This window comes from Lactuca saligna, chromosome 4 (genome assembly GCF_052625555.1).
Source record: "Lactuca saligna cultivar CGN05327 chromosome 4, ASM5262555v1, whole genome shotgun sequence".
Lineage (NCBI taxonomy): Eukaryota > Viridiplantae > Streptophyta > Magnoliopsida > Asterales > Asteraceae > Lactuca > Lactuca saligna.
Genome location: NC_136420.1, coordinates 186798079 through 186821322, shown reverse-complemented (window position 1 = coordinate 186821322; position 23244 = coordinate 186798079).

Here is a 23244-nt window from a genome sequence, read left to right as displayed (position 1 = left end):
CGAAAATTTTGTTTGAAAAATCAGTGTTACAAAGAAGGTGCTAATTTTTATTTTTATTTTATTTTTCTAAATAATCTTCATACATTTAACTAATGTTAATTGCTAAAAAAAAGAATTACAAAAAGTTTGTAACAAAATAATGGTAATTGATAACAATGTAATATTTGTTACATAAATCATGTAATAATATATTGAAATAAATGTAGATACAATCAAAAGCAGATAAGAAGATATATGACATGATTGATGTGTTACGTGAGGGTAGCATGCATTGAGAGATGATAATAAGATTATGAGTTTATTAGATGAGGTTTTAGGCATAAATGATCTCCAGCAAGGGTTAGGTACTCTAGAACATTGTACTCTTCAAATAGCAACAAATATTCCATCACTGCATCAGCAATCCCCTGTAACAAATTGAACATAAATAGTTTCATGACATTTTTACCCTTTTTGAAATCACAAATGCATCTATTGACCAACAAGGACTTCAACAAACCCTTCGTTCTTGTGCTACCCATGTTGCTTGCATAAGCACATGACAGGTGGCGATTGAGTGACGCAGAGTTGAACTGTGTAAGAACATAAATCTTTTTATATTTTTCTTTTTGCTCTGATACTGTTTTTCAATTTGGCAGAAGTTTGACTCGGTCAAACCTGAGATTGCATCATTGGGTCTTGGAGGAAGAGAGGTGACAATTAAAGATCCGGTAACTAGTATTCATGCTTTGTAAGTTATAATCTATCTGAATTTTTTTAAAAGTATTTGATAAAATGTAATAATATTTTGTCTCCTAATAATTTCTCCAGCCATTGCTAATCCAATGTCGCTTGTTTAATGAGGGTTCTGCTGTAAAAGGCACTATTCTTGTCAATAAGAGGGTAAAATTTGTGATATTTCTTGCAACACTTATGCCATGATGACTCCTTGTCCAAAGTTGGTATTTATTCTAATTACAACAATTTGCTTTTTGAGATGCTTAATAATGAAAATTGAAATATACCATTTGATTAATTTAGGTGAAAGTATGTTGCATGTGATGTCTTGTTACTTGTTAGTTTACATTGAATCCTTTGTTTGAACTTGAGGAACTGTTTTACTGGTAATTCATTGCAGAATTACATTTAGGGGGGATTCTCATTAATTTAATCATACATGAAAGAAGGTCATACATACATACATAGATGGTTTTAGAAAGAAGGTCATACATACATACATAGAATAGAATAGAAATTGTTGATTTTTTTTGTTTTAGAAAGAAGGTCATAGATACATACATAGAATTGTTTTGTTTTATCTTATTCTTAATGTATAAATGGTTTTAGAAAGAAGGTCATACATACATACATACATAGAATAGAAAGTGCTGCTTTTTTTTTTGGGGAAAGTAGCACTATTTCACTCTTTAATATTAACTTTTGTAATCTACATGTGTATTAAATTTTAATATTTTATACAGGTATGGGTTGTATTGAAACTTGGATTCTTGGAAAAAGGTATGTTACTACGTGTGTATTAAATTTTAATATTTTTGTAACACCGTAAATTTCAAGACAAATTTTTCATTTGAAATAATCATTTTACTCTTAGGAACACTTGTTTAAAATCTTATTCATAGTCGATTTACAAAACATAACTCCATTTTCACTTGCATAGAAAACCAAGATCCTCAAAAATATGACTCTTTCTCTGGTGTGTACAATCAAGCCGGTGCCGTCCCGTGATACTGAAAGAAACCTGTAAAACATCAAATAAAACACTGTAAGCACGAAGCTTAGTGAGTTCCCCAAAATACCACACATAACACATATTAGCCACTCGAGGCTATAACTCTGTGGGTCCGTGCACCCAAACTCTGTGAACCCTCAGGTTCTAACTCTGGGAACCTTCCGGTTCCAACTCTATAAACATGCACAACATAAATCACATAGAAATAATGCAGTACAACACATCACGTACATATAGCATACAAATACTCTAATCACATAACTCTGGTTACCTACTCAAGGTAAAGTATAGTGAGAAGACTCACCTGGCAAGCAGAAAGCAGATATCCCCACACTTGAATCTCGAACTCGCCACCGCCTAACACGTAAGGCAAATACTCTCATGAATATAACTCTCGAGGCTAGAATAAATCCTCTCATAACACCCTCTTATGGGTAAAAAACTATTTTACCTCTCTCTTGGCCCAAAGGCCACATCGCTGTCCAAACCCTAAAACTCAATGGCCAACCCTTGGTCGAAATCAAAGTCCTCAGTCTAGGTCAACCCTTGACTGACTCTACTCGCCGAGTCAACCCTGTGACTCGTCGAGTTCCCATAATCAGAACTTCCCCATATCGCGACTCAACTCGTTGAGTCACCACGAGACTCGCCGAGTCCCACAACTCTGAGTCCACTCACACCCAACTCACCGAGTCATCCCTTGACTCACCGATTCTCGACTCAACCAGGAAATATTTGGGACTCTTCGTCAAGACTCGTCGAGTCCAAGAACAGACTCGCCGAGTCTACGGCTATCTTCAACCTACTCGCCGAGTTGTTCATACAACTCGCCGAGTTCCAGGCCATCTTCATCCAACTCGTCGAGTCCACCCATGTGACTCGCCGAGTACCGCCGGTCTGAATACATTCCGAAGCATTCCAGGCCATGCAACTGCTCCAAGACATAGATCTAGCCTCCTACCACTCATCCATCACGTAAAGTGGCAAACTTTACGTGAATCCAAAGAGATCTAAGCCGTTTGCACATTGGGGATAGGGTTTGGGACATGCAAGCTTCACTAAACACTCCAACACAGGGACTTTCATGCTCTCTGATTCTTCTCCCTTCCAGATCTGAGGTAGAAACCTCAGATCTAACCTCTAGACTTCCCATTTCATCCATAGACAATTTCTCACAAACCCCAAAATGAAGAAACAACATAATCAACAGGTCAAAAACGAGATACTACCTCTAAGTAATGCCCCAACTGCAATGCAATTCGAATCCAAGCAAAGCCCCTTGCTCCAAGCCTTCAATCTTCCCAAAATTCCTTCAACAATTACTTCTCCAAGCTCCAATCCACTCAAAAATGGTGCTTCTCCGCGATTTAGGGTTTTCTGGGGCTCAAGGGGTGATAAAGAGGCTGGGAGGAAGACATAATGATCATTATATAAGGCTCAACCCCGAGAATTAGGGTTTTCTCCACTCAGCGCCTACTCGCCGAGTCCAATACACTGACTCGCCGAGTCGGCCACTTAACACGCGACCAAGTCGCGACTCTACTCGCCGAGTCCACACATGGACTCGCCGAGTCGCTCTTTCCCAATTTACTCTTTTAGCCCTTCAACTCTACTCTTGATATTTCGGGATGTTACAATTTTATAACATAAAATTGATGATGCATGAAGCCTTTCTGAGTACTAATGTGTTGATGATGAAAACAGGTATTATGTGGAAACAGAAGCATAACAATAAGAAGTAGAAACAAGAAGGTGTTCCTTAATAGCAATGTAGTATTAGGTTATATAGTTAGGGAAAACTTCTTAATAACAATGTACAATCGGATCCCCTTAATACCAATGTATTACAATTTTTTGACATGAAGTTATGGATGAAATTGATTGTTTTGGTATATATTTGTTTTCACATTTTTGTATTATGTGTAAATGAGTATCATAAAGAAGTGTCGTAAATGTATATCGTAAATGTTTGTTGAAGTTTATGACACGCAAATGCGTGTCATATTCATTTATGACAGGGCCTTTAATGATACGCATTGCATGTCCTAAACGTGCGTCGTAAGGTTACGACACGCAAATGCGTGTCGTCTTCCTTTATGACAGGGGCTTCCTCGATACGCATTGCGTGTCATAAACGCGCGTCGTAAATGCGTGTCATAAATGCGCGTCGTAAATGTGCGTCGTCTATAGACGACGCGCAAAAGCGTGTCGTCTTTCGTTATGACATGGCCTTCCTTGACACGCATTTGCGCGTCGTCTGAGCGTTTTACGACACGCATTGCGCGTCGTAAAAGGCTGTTTTTCTAGTAGTAATTAGTAGTTGATCAAGTATTATTCTAGTATTAATTTGGTGATCAAAGTGAGACTAATTAAATATATAGGGTTGATTATGAGAATCATCAATTCTTTTATGGTGGATTAATGATCCATGGTTTATGGGTTTGGTGTGACATCCCCAAAATCTCGGCCAGAAAAGACCGATTTCATTTATGCTTTTTAAAATAATTTTCAGAGTAAATCCTTTTAATTTTAAAAGAGATGCGGAATTTGTTCCCAAAAACAAAACATGATAAAATAGATATTTATCAAAACATTTCATAAAGAAATATGATTTCATTTCATAATCAAAAGTCGGGATGTCATGTTCCGATACAGGTCATAAAGCATAAACGATAACATTACAAGTCGTTCAACAAATATATACATATACAGACTTGTAAACAAAAACAACTTGATGTTCGCCCATCTTAAGCTCTTGCGCCACTTCCTGTAAAATAAATCAACTGAGTGGGTCAGGCTTGGGAGCCTGGTGAGCATATAGGGTTTTCAACCCACAATAATTATATTTAATTTCAAAAATCAACAATAAACCCGATTACCCATTCCCATTATCCTCACCTTACGTTCCTAAAAATAACGTCTATTATAAGGAACCTATTTCAGGATTTTTCATCGGGACGGACATCACTGCAGAGGGGCTTCCTCAACAATAAGTGTCCTAAAGGCAACCATGTGGGGGATAGAGTACACCGGTGAACACGTCGTTCACAACACCTACAGGTAATGAGCCTGCTAGTGTTCCACAGGACAGTCTAGAATAGTCTGTGGTCGTCATCCATACTCTGCTGAATGGCTAGAATAACACCAATAACACCGAGGCCTCTCATCTGTTTATTACACACCAATTATCTACCCATGTTCTACCCAACATATTAGTAGATAAAAATATACATTTTTATACATAGTTTAAAAACCTGTATAACATGTTTTAATCAATACATATTCCACATAACAGATGAGGCATACACACATAACACGTATTTCATAGAGAATACATCAGATCTATAAGATAGAAGAGAGTGAATATACACTCACACGTATAACAACCAAGTATATACACATAACACGTATTTTATAGGAAATACTTCATAATATTGCATTGGAATGAAAATAACTACACACTCACTTGATCAAAAGATGATCGGGCAGCACTACGGCTTGCAGAAGAGGTGTTTCTCGGTAGATCTGGAAGATCTTCACAAAACCGGGCTCCTCGCGGGCAGCGTTTCGGCTCGGGAATAACGCTCTCGGGATCCTCGGGGCTTCGGATCTTGCTTCGGGGCTCGGGAATATTACCGGGGCTTCGGGGTATAAATGGCATGCAAAACGAGGCAAAACTTAGAGAGAGAGAAGAGTTTGAACAAGAGAAAATGGCTGAATTCGAGTTCTATTTATAGGCTGCTGGGTCTGGGATTACGCGGGGCGTACTCGGGTTACGCGGGGCGTACTTTGACGTCACTGCGTGCGTCGACTGGTGGCACTCGAGTATTGGTCAGACAAGTTGCATCCGACTGAGTACGCGGGGCGTACTCAAATTACGCGGGGCGTAATTGACTTGTCAAACTTCTAAATTGCGTAACTTTCGCATACGATCTCCGTTTTCGACGTTCTTTATATCCATGCGAAGGTCAGACCATACTCTACAACTTTCATTTAGACTCCATCGGCAAATTTTGACTTTTATTTTTATTATTTATTTTTAGAAGGTCGGGATAGAAAAACTTCGTTATAAATTCATAACTTCTTCGTTTGACGTCCGTTCTCACCTAACTTTTCATCGTTTCGCTACTAACAACAAGATATTCGATTCTCATTTAGATTGTTTCGGCTAAAAACCGCTCGATCTCAAATCGAGTATTCGGGTTGTATATTGCTAAGTCGAAACTTCATAAAATCATAACTTCCTCATACGAAGTCAGATTTGGGCGTTCCTTTTATGCACGCTCTCGGTTTAACGAAATCTACGACTTTCGTTTAGATCGCTAAGGCTAAATATCGCTCTATCTTAAATTCATATTTTACGTCACTCGGCGTCGTGCCGGGTCTATCGCGAAACTTCGACAGGTCATAACTTCTTCGTTATAACTCGAATTTTGGCATTCCTTATATCTCCGGAATCCTTGTTTCGACCACTACAACTTTATGCAAAGATGTCGGGCTTATCTCACACTTAAATTTTGACGCTTATTTTATTCTTAATTCATTAAATTATAAAAATTAAGAAAATACACACATAAATCACATAATTCAAATAATTCACAAATAATACATTCTTATTATTTCAAGTTGAGTTACAAGGTTAACCTAGACTATTACATTGCTAAAAATGTCAAGCCTAGAAACACGGGCGTTATAATTCTCTCCACCTTAGAATGATTCCGTCCCCGGAATCACACACCAGCAAACAAATGCAGATAGCGACTCATCATGTCACTCTCCGTCTCCCAGGTGAGATTTGGCCCATTCGTGTGTTTCCATCGGACAAGCTCTAACTCCACCATCTTACGTTGCAATTTCTTAGTCTTTCGGTCAACAATTGCCTCCGGTTCCTCAATCAACCTTTTGTTCTCATCGATTCTCAACTCTGAAAGTGGAATTATGTCGGGAACTTCTCCCGTGAACTTCCTCAAATAACACACATGGAAAGTGTTATGAATTCCATTCAGTTCTTCTGGTAGTTCGAGCTTGTAAGCTTGGTTCCCAATCCTCTGAAGAACTTTAAACGGTCCAATAAACCTTGGACTTAACTTTCCCCTTTTTCCAAATCTTATAAGTCCCTTCCATGGCGAGACTTTAAGCAAAACCGAATCTCCAACTTCAAAAGTCATCGGTCTTCGCTTTTTGTCAGCATAACTCTTTTGACGGTCCTGAGCTGCTAACATTCTCTCCCTAATTATTTTCAACTTTTCAGCAGTTTGATGGACTATCTCAGGCCCCATAAACTGCTTTTCCCCAGCCTCAAGCCAACAAGACGGCTTACGACACTTCTGTCCATACAAAGCTTGATAAGGTGCCATCTTTATGCTCGAGTGAAAACTATTATTATAGGAAAATTCTACCAAAGGTAAATGTTCATCCCAATTACCTAGGAATTCCAAGGTACATGCTCTCAGCATATCTTCAAGTGTTTGTATCGTCCGTTCGCTCTGACCATCAGTCTGCGGATGGTAAGTTGTACTTAAACACAACTTGGTACCCAATTCCTCTTGTAGACTTTTCCAAAATCTTGAGGTGAAACGACTATCACGATCCGACACAATTGTTAGCGGAACACCGTGAAGTCTCACAATTTCCTTCACGTAAGAATTCGCAAGCTTTTTGTAACGACCCAAATTTTACGTCCGAAAATTTCATTTTTAAATATTACTTTAGAAAACATTAGTAAATAAAAACATTGTTTGATCACACCATAACACATCGTAACCATGTTCTAAAAAGTTAAACCATACATCCCATCAAAATATCAGAGTACAATCCCAGTAAATCTTGTAAATGCGGAAACCGAAGAGTGTGTGTATGACGTGCCGCTACCGCACCGGCTCCTTCCCCTTTGGTGCAGAGGTACCTGAAAACAAAACTGTAAACGTAAGCACAAAGCTTAGTGAGTTCCCCCAACGTACCACATACCATACAAACACATAACATACGTACTGCCAGGCTATTCTGGGGTGCCTGACTACCCGATACGGCCATTCTGGGGTGCCGACCTACCCATACGGCCATTCTGGGGTGCCGTCTTACCCGTGTCAAGCCATTCTGGGGTGCTGACTACCCATGTCAAGCCATTCTGGGGTGCTGACTACCCATCGGTCCTAACAACCGATCCTTGGGGACTGGTCCCCTCCCGCTACCTCTATCGCATAACATAACAGACCAACATACAAGCATACCATCACATACAGTCAGATAATTCTGGGGTGTCTGACTACCCAGCGGTCCTAACAACCGAACTCTACTACTATTGCATATAACGTATCATGATAGCATATAACATAACAGGTAATAGCAAACCTAGATGATATCACAAAGACAATCGTCTATCATACGTCTCCTACTGGTGGGCCGGCATTGTGGCCTTAGACCCACCGCTACTGGAAGGTAACTCACCTCAAAGTAGCTGCTGAACTGATCGGGAACTAACTGACTGCTGCTGCTCCGGGAGTCCTCCGGCTGCAATTCCCACAACATACTCAATCAAACACTGCTAACTGTCCTTTAGGTAAAATGACCATTTTACCCCCGGTCTAGCTCTAAGCCAATGCTAGAGTCAACTTTCAGTTGACCCGACTCGCCGAGTGGATCTCCACTCGCCGAGTCCCTAGCAAACCATTGTCCTGGGTCCCTGGTTCTACTCGTCGAGTCGGGCTATGACTCGACGAGTTCACCTTCTAACTGACATTCAACTCCTTCATCCTACTCGCCGAGTTGTATGAACAACTCGTCGAGTTCATCTTCATCCTAAGAACACTTTATGCTAAGACTCGCCGAGTTGTATGAACAACTCGCCGAGTCTGTTCTTGATCTATGAAGATTGCCTTGGACTCGCTGAGTCAGGGCATTGACTCGCCGAGTTCTAACATGGGTGAGTTCAGCTCCCAACTCACCGAGTCACCCCTTGTGACTCACGGCTCGACTCGACACATCATGAAGGGACCAAATCGGTGACTCGCGACCAGACTCGCCGAGTCACCTATACGACTCGCCGAGTCGTCGCCATGCATCCACCAAATACACAGATTTACTCGATTCCAGTCCATGCCATTCATAGATCTGGACTTCTAGGACACAAATCACACGTAAAGTTTCCAACTTTACGTGTGGATATTCACTAATGTGGATTTTAGGGTGCAAAATGCCTCAAAAGGGTAGATCTAGGATGAACAAGCCACAAGGGGCCATAAAGCTAACAGGTCTGAGCTCCTGGAGCTCAGTCTTGCCTAGATCTAAAGGTTAGACCACTTATTACGAAACATTAAGCACAAACAAGCTTGAAGAATTGCTCAAGGGTGTCCCAAATGAAATCCTAAGCATAGAAACAGGGGAAAAACGAGATATACCTCAAGGAAAATGTTGAAATGACACAAAGATGGCTGATCTCCTTCTCCTCCTCTTGATCTACTCCTCTTTCTCCTCAAAACCTTCAAGAACACACCAAGAACACTTCAATCTCTCAAGGAAACAAGGGAAAACGATGTTGGGGGAGTTCTGGGGGTGAATGGGGACGAGTTGGGGCGGAATGAGGGTTTAAATAGGGTGCAAACCCTTGAAACTTAGGGTTTCATCCAGCAGCGGTGACTCGCCGAGTCCAGGATATGGACTCGCCGAGTCGCCCACTTAAACGTGTCCTGAGTCTCGTCCCTACTCGGCGAGTCGGACCTTATGACTCGCCGAGTCCAAGGCTAAATTAGGGCAATGCTCAAATAAAATTCACATACCGGAAACCAGGTGCTACAAATCTCCCCCACTTATTTTAGACTTCGTCCTCGAAGTCTGCTGCCCGGTCCTGAAACAGCTTGGGGTAATGCTCCATCATCTCGTCCATCGGTTCCCAAGTCCATTCCGAACCCTTGCGGTGCTTCCATTGCACCTTACTAGCTCTACCCTCTTGTTTCTCAACGTCTTGGTCTTTCTGTCAAGTATTGCGACTGGGCGCTCAATGTAATTCAAGCTGTCATCAACCTGAATATCCTCCAACGGTACTACTGCTGAATCGTCCACCAGGCACTTCCGCAGCTGCGAAACATGGAAGGTGCTGTGGATCTGACTGAGCTCGGCTGGCAAATCCAGCCTATACGCCACCTTGCCCACTCGGGCTGCAACCCTGAACGGCCCTGTAACATCCGGATTTTTCCAGGTATCTTGTAAGTTTAAATTTCGTTATATTGTGTGAGGGACTCGGCGAGTTGGGGCTCAGACTCGCCGAGTAGGGACGCGGAACTGATCGATGGTGCGCGCTTGGACTCGGCGAGTCCAGGGTATGGACTCGGCGAGTCTGCGCTGTGTAATGAAACCCTAAATCTCCGGGTTTGTGGCCTATTTAAAGGGCCTTATGGCCGTCATTTGCGCTCATCCAACCCCCATAGTGTGTCCCTAGAGTTCTTGAGCGTTTGATGAAGGAAAGAGAGCAAATCTTGACCTTGTGAGTGTTGTTTAGCAAGAAGAAGGAGGCTCTAGGCAAGAGGAAGCAAAGGAGGTTGCTATTTCGTGGATTTGGAGCTTGGATCATCACTTTAGAGGTATTATTTTCGGACCATTTTCTGTTTGGTGAAACTTGATGCATGTTAGGGCTTAATATGATCATTTATGGGGTGATTTGGTGCCCCTTTGGTTCCCTCTTGGAGTTGAGACCATGGATCTGGATCCATAGAGGTCCAGAGGGCCTCACTCACCAAGCTTTATGGATGGAAATGGAGTCCTTGGCCTTGTGTTGAAGTATTTGAGTCAAAAACATCATTTGTGATCATATAGAGGTTATTTATGCTTCAAGATTGTGACTTTACGTGCTAAATAAGCATGGAGGACTGGATCTATGGATTAGTGGACTGGATCTGACCTTTAGAGCAAGATTGAGTCAGTACATGGCACGGACTCGCCGAGTCCGAAGAACAGACTCGGCGAGTAGCATGAATGTTGCGCGACCACTCAGCGAGTGGCCTCGCCGAGTTGAGAAGGGTGAACTCAGTGGGTCAAGGGAGAGTTAGGATGGACAGGTGGACCGAGCCAAACTGGACTCGCCGAGTTGTTCTTGAGACTCGGCGAGTTGAGTCGTGGTGGCCCCACAACTCGTGCCAGGTGGAGCTCGTCGAGTTGGGGGAAATGCTCGACGTGTCAGGGGAGGGTTCCAGGGAAATTGATGCATGCGCTCAGACTCGCCGAGTCGCTATAGTGCACTCGCCGAGTCCGGTCAAAGTTGACCGTTGACCATTGACCAGCGTTGACCAAGAGTGACTTGTTGTAGTGTGGTCAACCCTAGTTGGGAAGGTGATAATTAGTGATGTATTGTGCTTTAGGGGGATTACAGCTCGGCGGATCGAGTGTTTAGCGATTTCAGGGTTACGATTTACCGAGACACACGAGGTGAGTCTTCTCACTATACTTTACCTTGAGTAGGTAACCAGAGTTACGTGATAGAGTATTTGTATGCTATGTATGTTATGTGTTGTACTGCATGATTTCTATGTGATTTATGTGGTGCATGTTTATCAGAGCTAGAACCTGAGGGTTCACAGAGTTTGAGTGCACGGACCCACAGAGTTATAGCCTCGAGTGGCTAATATGTGTTATATGTGGTATTTTGGGGAACTCACTAAGCTTTGTGCTTACAGTGTTGATGTTATTTGTTTCAGGTGCTAGTGACGACCGCGGGAAGGCGCCGGCTTGATTCGTACACACACGTTTGGAGTTTGACATGTTGATCTTGGGATTTTGTACTGTTTTGTTGAACAAGTAAAATGGTTGTTTTTATGAATATTAATGGAATTATGTTTTATATAAAAATTGAAAATTTGGCTTTAAATTTTCGGTGTTACAAATGAAGGTGGGTTGCACCTGATCCTACATCGGCTGGGAAGGAGAACTAAGCATTCCTTATAAGGAGTGTGGATACCTTCCCTAACACAACGCGTTTTAAAGCCGTGAGGGCAGCAGATCCCATAAGAACTTTGCAGTTAAGCGTGCTCGGGCGGGAGTAGTACCGGGATGGGTGACCCCCTGGGATGTCCTCGTGCCGAGTGGCCCAAAGCGGACAATATTGTGATACGTGCCAGAGGGGGGTGTTACAAATGGTATCAGAGCTAGGGCACGGGTCGATGTGTTCGACGGGGACGTCGAACCCTATAATGGGGGGTGAAGGTGGGTTGCACCTGATCCTACATCGGCTGGGAAGGAGAACTAAGCATTCCTTATAAGGAGTGTGGATACCTTCCCTAACACAACGCGTTTTAAAGCCGTGAGGGCAGCAGATCCCATAAGAACTCTGCAGTTAAGCGTGCTCGGGCGGGAGTAGTACCGGGATGGGTGACCCCCTGGGAAGTCCTCGTGCCGAGTGGCCCAAAGCGGACAATATTGTGATACGTTCCAGAGGGGGGTGTTACAGGCCCGATGAACCTTGGGCCCAACTTGCCCCGCTTCCTGAATCGAATGACACCTTTCCAAGGCGACACTTTCAGGAGGACCATATCCCCGACTTGGAACTCCAAGTCGGATCGACGTCTATCGGCGTAGCTTTTCTGCCGACTCTGTGCAGTCTGAAGTCTGCTCCGAACCTGCTGGATCCTCTTGGTGGTCTGTAGCACTACCTCGGTGCTTCCCATGACTCTCTGGCCAACCTCCCCCCAACATATCGGGGTTCTGCACTTCCGCCCATACAACATCTCGAACGGGGGTCGGTCAATACTCGCGTGATAGCTGTTGTTGTAGGAGAACTCAGCCAAAGGAAGATGGGTACCCCAGCTACCACCGAAATCCAACACACATGCCCGCAATATGTCCTCCAAAGTCTGGATGGTCCGCTCACTCTGACCATCTGTCTGCGGGTGAAAGGCGGTGCTAAAATGCAGACGAGTGCCCAACTCGTCATGGAATTTCCTCCAAAATCTGGAAGTAAAACGCACATCCCTGTCCGAGATCACCGATACTGGCACCCCATGCCGTGCCACAATCTCCCTGATATAGATGTCGGCCAATTTTTCGGCCGATAAGCTCTCCTGAATCGGAATAAAGTGAGCACTCTTGGTCAATCTATCCACGATGACCCAAATCGAATCCACTCCTCGTGCGGTCCTGGGAAGCTTTGTGATAAAATCCATCGTGATATCTTCCCATTTCCACAGTGGAATGTCCAACGGCTGCATATTGCCATGCGGCCTCTGATGTTCGGCTTTGACCTTCCTGCAGGTCAAACACCGCTCGACGTACCATGCCACATCCCGCTTCATGTAAGGCCACCAATAATCCGGACGAAGATCCCTATACATCTTCGTCGCCCCGGGATGAATAGAAAATTGGGACTTGTGCGCCTCCTCCATCAAAATCTGACGCACGCCACCGTGATACGGCACCCACACCCTACGGTGTAACGTCAAAAGTCCTCTGCCATCATAGTCAAAGGAGGAAACCTGACCCACCACACGCTCGCTCTTCCGATGCTCTTCCTTGATAGCCTCCTGTTGAGCCTCCCGAATCTGCTCTAACAGGGGAGTCACCACAGTCATCCTCAAACAGACGTCCCTGATCGGCACCGTCTTGCGGTTAAGCGCATCGGCCACCACATTGGCCTTCCCCGGGTGGTAAAGGATCTCGCAATCATAATCCTTCACCACATCCAACCACCGCCGCTGCCTCATATTCAGATTCGGCTGGTCCATGAGGTACCTCAAACTCTTGTGGTCCGTGTAGATGGTACACCGAACCCCGTAGAGGTAATGCCGCCAAATCTTGAGGGCAAAGACCACCGCCCCCAACTCCAAATCGTGCGTCGGGTAATTTGCCTCGTGAGGCTTGAGCTGCCGCGAAGCGTAGGCAATGACATGCCCCCTCTGCATCAGAACTGCGCCCAACCCTGAAATGGACGCATCGCAGTAAACCACAAAATCCTCTACGCCCTCAGGCAGGGCTAGGATCGGTGCCTCACACAATTTCTGTCTCAGCATCTCAAACGCAGCCTGCTGCTCGGGTCCCCACCGAAAGACCACGGCTTTCTTCGTCAGTCGTGTCAGGGGTACGGCTATCTTAGAGAAATCCTGGATAAATCTCCGATAGTAGCCCGCCAATCCCAGGAAGCTCCGAATCTCGGATGGAGACTTCGGGACCTCCCATCTCATCACGGCCTCGACCTTGGCCAGATCAACCAGAATCCCGTTCTGGTTGACGAGGTGTCCAAGAAATTGCACCTCGTGCAACCAAAACTCACACTTGGAGAACTTGGCATACAAGCTCTCCCTCCTCAGGGTCTCCAATACCTCCCTCAGATGCTCCTCGTGTTCCTCCCGAGTCTTGGAATAGACTAAGATATCGTCGATAAAGACTATCACAGACCGATCCAGCATCGGTCTACACACGCGGTTCATGAGGTCCATGAACGCGGCAGGAGCATTGGTGAGCCCAAACGGCATCACCACGAACTCGTAATGACCATAGCGCGTCCGAAACGCAGTCTTCTGCATATCCTCCTCCCTAACCCTCATCTGATGATACCCCGAACGCAAGTCAATCTTGGAGAACCAAGATGCTCCCTGAAGCTGGTCAAATAGGTCGTCAATCCTCGGAAGCGGGTATCGGTTCTTCACCGTTACCTTGTTCAGCTCCCGATAATCTATACACATCCGATGCGACCCATCCTTCTTTCTTACAAACAGAATCGGGGCTCCCCAGGGTGAACTGCTCGGCCGAATAAATCCTTTGTCCAGCAGCTCCTGCAGCTGCGTAGACAACTCCTGCATCTCAGGAGGAGCCAACCGATATGGTGCTTTGGCTATCGGAGCCGCACCGGGAATGAGGTCAATCCTGAACTCCACCTGTCGCTCCGGAGGTATCCCAGGTAGTTCCTCCGGGAAAACATCAGCAAAATCTCGAACCACCGGGACCTCGCTCACAGTCGCCTTACCCGCCTCCCGGGTATCCATCACATACGCAACATAACCCGCGCATCCCTGCTGAAGGTAGCGCCTAGCCCTCGCTGCTGAACATACAGTGGGTCCACACTGCGGCCGCTCTCCATGAATCACTAACTCTCCCCCGCTTGGGGTCCTGACTCGCACTAGCTGCTGCGCGCAATCTATCACTGCCCCATTAGGGCTCAACCAATCCATACCCATAATCACCTTGTTCCCACGCAATGGAATGGGAACCAAGTCTACCAGGTAACGCTCCTCAAACAGTCGCAGAACACAATCTCGAAACACCATCGATGCTCGCACCGATCGATCGTCAGCAATCTCTACCTCTAACGGGTAATCTAACTCGCCAGAAGTCTCATGAAATCTCTTGCTAAGAGCAAGAGAAACGAACGATCGGGATGCACCCGAGTCGAACAATACCTGAACTGGGATGCCGTTCACATGGAACGATCCTAATACACATGAATACACACGGAGCACATATCAATATCATAACAACGTAAAATAAAAGATAGAAGGAAGGAATCATACCCGTCACCACATCGGGCGCGGCGCGTGCCTCCTCGGGAGTCAACTGAAATGCCCGACTCCTCACCACTGGAGCCTCTGCGTTGCCCTGACGGCCATCCGTGATCCGCAGGGTCGCTGGAGCTGGCGCCTTCACTGGCGCTGAAACTGTCAACATGGGGCAATTGGCCTTCTTGTGGCCCCTCTGGTTGCAGTGGAAACACAGCAACTCCTATGTCTGAATAACTGTCGCAGGAGCAGTGCAATCCCTGCTGATATGCCCAAACTTGCCGCACTTATAGCAGCCTGACGATCCCATCCTGCACGCCCCCTCGTGCGGCCTGCCGCACCTCCTGCAGCGGCTCGGTCCCGACTAGCCTTTCGGCCTCCCATCTAATCCCTTGGGCTTCTTCCCCGAAGCCCCTGCTGCCTGACCGTCCTCAAGCTTCCGTTTCCGGATGTGCTCCAAATCTATCTCCCTCTCCCTAGCCCTGGCAAACATAGAGTCTAGGGTAGGGCAAGCCGAAAAGCTAACATGCTCCCGAATGTCAGCTCGTAGCATATCATGGTAACGAGTCCTCCTCATATCCTCGTCACCTGCATACTGGGGCACCAATAAAGCCCTCTCCCGAAACTTGGCGGTGATCTCCGCCACGGTCTCTGTCGTCTGCCTCATGTCTAGAAACTCTCTGGCCAACTGCTGAAGCTCGACCGCTGGCGCAAACTCTGCCCTGAACCTAGCCACAAAGTCCGACCAGGTCATTGCCTCGATAGCCGAGGCTCCCAACGAGTCACCCACTGACTCCCACCAATCCCGGGCTCGGTCCCGTAAACACCCTGCTGCGTACCTCACCTTCGACCCCTCGGGGCAGAAGCTGGTCAACTGGGCGGACTCAATGTCCGCAATCCACCGCCTGGCGACAATGGGGTCCTTCACCCCATGGAAATCCGGCGCACCACTGCCCCTGAAGTCCTTGAAGGACAGTGTGCGAGATCCCGACTGGCTAGAGGCCAAGTCGCTCCTGAATGCCCGTAGGCGATCCTCCATCAACTCCACGATCCCTTCCTTGATCGACCCAAAGATGATGGGGGTCGACTCAAGGATGCCCCTAGTGATCTCCAACGTGATGAACTCACGTAGCCTCTCATCAATCGGCTCGGTGCCTGATCCCGAACCTGACCCCTCTCCTGACCCGCCATCTGTTGGTCTCGGTCGAAGTACCACCATTCTGCAAAACATCATAATAATCATTAGTGGTACTGCTACTTTCTGAGGGATCTCAACTACTTACAGGTTCCTTGGTCTCGTCTTGGCCTTCCTCGGTGCGGGTACGGATCCTCTGCTTTCAGCAGTACGGGCCCATACTACCTTCCACATCTATTCGTACCTTCTCCGAGGAATTCCTCGACTCCACCAGCTCCCCTTTACTACTGCTACTCTCTGATATTCTCATCCTAGGCTTGCCCTAGGGAAAACTCAAGTTCAACATGACTGGTCCTCAGCTGTTGTAGGTCTCCTCGTAATGCCAATTAGCCACCACCTAAACACCATCACATGTGATGAGGATTAGATAATCCTTCAAGTAAAAGATCCGTCCCTACAATGGTTGGACTCAAACAAGAGCTGCCCAATAGGGCCAGTTCCAATACTTTGGGATTATTCGACCCTGATTACATGTGGTGTGACGTGTTTACCTAGTGGCTAACTCCCATTACTCAGAATCCACCAAGCACGAAGCAAGCAGCATTCAGATAAGGGAAAAACAGACTCAAGCCAAAACTATTCTTATGACAAGAAACGACACTTAACATAGGATGCTAAGCTCATACTATCAGGCATAACCTAAACAGGCTATCCTACTGCTGTCTACTCAATTCTAGCATGCAATATTCATAAAATTGTAACACATAAGCAGGCACATAAGGCATCACTCCTAGATCCTTAGCCTATTCTAGCATGCAGTTCTACGTAAGCTGATAAACATAACATAAACTTGTATGGGTACTATGGGGAATACTTACTTGAGCTCGGCCGGTCGCACACGTCACACACTTTGCTCTTTCTTATGACTCTTTTCCGGGTTTTAGAGAACAATTTCTTTTGGAAAATCTTTCAATCCCTCGATTTGAGTCCAAACACTCCCGAAGGCGTGTCCGAATCCCTCAAACCAGGGCTCTGATACCAACTTGTAACGACCCAAATTTTACGTCCGAAAATTTCATTTTTAAATATTACTTTAGAAAACATTAGTAAATAAAAACATTGTTTGATCACACCATAACACATCGTAACCATGTTCTAAAAAGTTAAACCATACATCCCATCAAAATATCATAGTACAATCCCAGTAAATCTCGTAAATGCGGAAACCGAAGAGTGTGTGTATGACGTGCCGCTACCGCGCCGGCTCCTTCCCCTTCGGTGCAGAGGTACCTGAAAACAAAACTGTAAACGTAAGCACAAAGCTTAGTGAGTTCCCCCAACGTACCACATACCATACAAACACATAACATACGTACTGCCAGGCTATTCTGGGGTGCCTGACTACCCGGTACGGCCATTCTGGGGTGCCGACCTACCCATACGGCCATTCTGGGGTGCCGTCTTACCCGTGTCAAGCCATTCTGGGGTGCTGACTACCCATGTCAAGCCATTCTGGGGTGCTGACTACCCATCGGTCATAACAACCGATCCTTGGGGACTGGTCCCCTCTCGCTACCTCTATCGCATAACATAACAGACCAACATACAAGCATACCATCACATACAGTCAGATAATTCTGGGGTGTCTGACTACCCAGCGGTCCTAACAACCGAACTCTACTACTATTGCATATAACGTATCATGATAGCATATAACATAATAGGTAATAGCAAACCTAGATGATATCACAAAGACAATCGTCTATCATACGTCTCCTACTGGTGGGCCGGCATTGTGGCCTTAGACCCACCGCTACTGGAAGGTAACTCACCTCAAAGTAGCTGCTGAACTGATCGGGAACTAACTGACTGCTACTGCTCTGGGAGCCCTCCGGCTGCAATTCCCACAACATACTCAATCAAACACTGCTAACTGTCCTTTAGGTAAAATGACCATTTTACCCCCGGTCTAGCTCTAAGCCAATGCTAGAGTCAACTTTCAGTTGACCCGACTCGCCGAGTGGATCTCCACTCGCCGAGTCCCTAGCAAACCATTGTCCTGGGTCCCTGGTTCTACTCGTCGAGTCGGGCTATGACTCGACGAGTTCATCTTCTAACTGACATTCAACTCCTTCATCCTACTCGTCGAGTTGTATGAACAACTCGTCGAGTTCATCTTCATCCTAAGAACACTTTATGCTAAGACTCGCCGAGTTGTATGAACAACTCGCCGAGTCTGTTCTTGATCTATGAAGATTGCCTTGGACTCGCTGAGTCAGGGCATTGACTCGCCGAGTCCTTACATGGGTGAGTTCAGCTCCCAACTCACCGAGTCACCCCCTGTGACTCACGGCTCGACTCGACACATCATGAAGGGACCAAATCGGTGACTCGCAACCAGACTCGCCGAGTCACCTATACGACTCGCCGAGTCGTCGCCATGCATCCACCAAATACACAGATTTACACGATTCCAGTCCATGCCATTCATAGATCTGGACTTCTAGGACACAAATCACACGTAAAGTTTCCAACTTTACGTGTGGATATTCACTAATGTGGATTTTAGGGTGCAAAATGCCTCAAAAGGGTAGATCTAGGATGAACAAGCCACAAGGGGCCATAAAGCTAACAGGTCTGAGCTCCTGGAGCTCAGTCTTGCCTAGATCTAAAGGTTAGACCACTTATTACGAAACATTAAGCACAAACAAGCTTGAAGAATTGCTCAAGGGTGTCCCAAATGAAATCCTAAGCATAGAAACAGGGGAAAAACGAGATATACCTCAAGGAAAATGTTGAAATGACACAAAGATGGCTGATCTCCTTCTCCTCCTCTTGATCTACTCCTCTTTCTCCTCAAAACCTTCAAGAACACACCAAGAACACTTCAATCTCTCAAGGAAACAAGGGAAAACGATGTTGGGGGAGTTCTGGGGGTGAATGGGGACGAGTTGGGGCGGAATGAGGGTTTAAATAGGGTGCAAACCCTTGAAACTTAGGGTTTCATCCAGCAGCGGTGACTCGCCGAGTCCAGGATATGGACTCGCCGAGTCACCCACTTAAACGTGTCCTGAGTCTCGTCCCTACTCGGCGAGTCGGACCTTATGACTCGCCGAGTCCAAGGCTAAATTAGGGCAATGCTCAAATAAAATTCACATACCGGAAACCAGGTGCTACACTTTTCCATAGACCATTTCTCATTGGCTGCTATGAAATGCGCACTCTTAGTGAATCGATCGACGACCACCCAAATCATGTCGTGACCATTCTATGTTCTGGGCAGTTTAGTGACAAAATCCATAGTAATGTCTTCCCACTTACCCATAGGCACAGGCAATGGTTCTAAACTCCCGTACGGTTTCTGATGTTGTACCCTGACTCTTGCACAAGTCACACACTCGGCCACATACTTTGCAACATCAAGCTTCATCGTCGGCCACCAATAATAGGGTTTCAGGTCCCTATACATTTTAGTGCTACCGGGATGAATTGAGTACATGGTCTTGTGAGCTTCTTCCATCAGAAGATCTCTGACTCCTCCTGTCTTAGGTATCCAAATCCGATCTTGGAACACCTTCAGTCCATGACTGTTTACACCGAACACCAACGTTTTTCCCAAACGTTCCTCCTTTCGGTCATTCTTCTCCGAAGCTTCCTCTTGAGCTTTCTTTATACTTTCCAAAATGGTTGAGACAACTTCAATTCTCAACGCTCTTGGCCTTCTCTTTTCAAGATTGACTTTCGGACTGAGAGCATCAACGACAACATTGGCTTTACCAGGGTGGTAAAGTATCTCATAGTCGTAGTCTTTAAGTAGTTCCAGCCAGCGTCGTTGCCTCATATTCAATTCTTTCTGATTGAAGAGATATTGGAGACTCTTATGATCAGTGAAAAGTTTGCACTTCGTGCCATAGAGGTAATGCCTCCATATTTTCAGAGCGAAAACTACCGCTGCCAACTCCAAATCATGAGTCGGGTAGTTCTTTTCATGCTCTTTCAGCTGTCGAGATGCATATGCGATCACCTTATCTCTTTGGGTCAAAACACAACCCAATCCAACACCAGACGCGTCGCTATAAACAGCGAAGTCTTCAACTCCATCGGGTAGAGAAAGTATCGGTGCCTCGCATAGTTTCTTCTTTAGCTTCTCGAATGCTTCTTTATGCTTATCACTCCAAGCATAAGTAGCTCCTTTGTGGGTCAAAGCTGTTAATGGATTAGCAATCGAAGAAAAGCCTTGGATAAACCTTCGGTAATATCTGGCTAATCCTAAAAAGCTTCGAATCTCCGTGGGACTTTTCGGTTGTTCCCACTTCATTACAGCTTCAATCTTTGCTGGATCAACCATTATATCTTCTTGGTTGACCACGTGACCCAAGAATTGGACTTCTCGAATCCAAAAATCACATTTGGAGAACTTCGCATACAGCTTCTCCTTCTTCAAGACTTCCAAAACTTCTCGTAAGTGTCTGCCATGCTCCTCTTGGCTTTTTGAATAAATCAGAATGTCATCAATGAACACTATCACAGATTTATCAAGGAACGGATTACAAACCCTGTTCATTAAATCCATGAATGCTGCTGGAGCATTGGTTAGTCCAAACGACATAACCAAAAACTCATAGTGTCCATATCGGGTTCTGAATGCAGTCTTCTCTATATCCTGCTCTCTTACTTTTAGCTGATGATATCCTGACCTCAAGTCGATCTTTGAGAAATAACTTGAACCTTGTAGCTGATCGAATAGGTCATCAATCCTCGGCAACGGATATCTATTCTTTATTGTTGCCTTATTCAGCTCTCGGTAATCAATGCACATCCTCATGCTTCCATCTTTCTTCTTTACGAATAACACCGGAGCTCCCTAGGGCGATGAACTAGGTCTAATGAAACCTTTGTCCAATAACTCCTGAAGTTGCATCATTAGCTCCTTCATCTCCGTTGGTGCTAATCGATAAGGTGCTTTTGCAATTGGCGTTGTTCCAGGCAACAAGTCAATACGAAATTCTACTTGTCGATCGGGCGGTAATCCAGGAAGATCTTCGGGAAATACTTCCGGATAATCACACACAACAGGAATATTTTGCATCACCTTCTTTTCCTTCTTAGAATCGATCACGAATGCTAAATATGATGTACATCCCTTAGTCAAACACTTTCTGGCTTTCATTAGAGAAATTATTCCAGAATTTACTCGGCGTTTGTCCCCATACACCATAAACGATTCTTTTCCAGGCGGGTTTACCTTCACTATCTTCTTCTTGCATAAAATTTCGACATCATTTGCACTAAGCCAATCCATTCCCAACACGATGTCGAAACCATTAAGCTCAATGGGCAATAATTCTTCGTGGAACTTATTCCCATTCAAATAAATTAAAATGTTTTTCATACGATGGCTAACAGGTACAATCTTGCCACTAGCAACTTCGACTAATATAGCATTATCCAGTCTCACAATAGGCAAAGCTAGTTTTCTACCAAATTCATGCGATATAAAGGAGTAGTTGGCTCCAGAATCAAATAAAATTTGGGCAGGCAATTTGTTAACGAGAAAGGTACCTGAAGCGACATCAGCTTCATCTTTAGCAGCTTCCAGTGTCATCTGGAATGCTCTCGCCTTTGGCTTTGGCGGAATGTTGGGTCTTGCTGCCTCCTTCTTCTTCGGACAATCTCTTGAGATGTGCCCCTCCTCACCGCAACCATAACAAACATTCTTGGTGAAAGTGCATTCGTTGGCATAATGCCCTGGCTTTCCACATTTGTAGCATGTGGTTTCCCCGCCACACTTCCCATGATGCTTCTTCTTGCACTTGTCGCACCATTTCGCCTCTACCTTTCCTCCACTTCCTCTCGAACTAGACTTCAAGAATTTACTTTTCTTGCTGGACCCTGAAAATCCATCGATTTTCCTTTTCTCACCAACCTCTGACCTTTCTAGACCTTTTTCCCTGATCTGGGTCTCAACATTTCTAGCAGCCCAGATGGCGGCTTTCAATGTGGTTGCTTGCTTAACCATTGGACCATAGTCCACTGGTAGTCCGAGGGAAAACTTGTTGACCTTAGAGAGTTCTGTAGGCACCAAATATGGGATAAACTTCATCTTTTTCGTGAAACTTGTAGCATATTCAGTAACGCTCAATTTCCCTTTCTTCAAATTCTGAAACTCATTACTGATTTCCAAAAGGTCCTGCTCGGAGCAGTATTGCAGTTTTAGTTGTTCCAGAAAGTCTTCCCAAGACATTTTGCTTGCTTCTCCCTTGGGCATAGAGTTAGCTAACAGCTTCCACCAACTCAACACGCCAGATTTTAGCAGAGGGATCGCAAGAGCGGTCTTCTGCCTGTTGCTGCATTCGCAACTTTCAAACATAGTCTCCATATCAGAGACCCAGTCTATAACTTGCACCGGCGTTGGGCTTCCGGATAGGCATGGTGCTTTGGATGCCATGAAATCCTTATACTTGCACCCACGACCATCATTTCCTCCATACTGGTTATTGCGTCTAACCACTGGTTGTTCGTCTTGACCAATGATCCCACTAAAGTTTTCTCCTTCAGACTGCCCTCCATTCTCCTCGGGCTCTTCCGCTTGAAATGACGGTTCTTCACGATTCTGCCTAAGCACGCGTCTTGTTTCTTCCATCTGACGATCTAACATCATTTGAATCATCATTTGTACACCAGCCATTGTTATCGGCTCAGGTGCAGTAGCTACAACAGGTACTTGCTCGATTACAGGCGGTTGATTCCTGTTTTCATTAGCATTTCCAACTCTGCTGCTTGTTCTCACCATTTTGATCTATACACCGAATAATTTCACCTTATTACTCCAAACGATTACATGCTAGTTCTAATATCGTACATATACACTTAGAATCCTAAACACATAAACCTTCAGATCCGGTTGG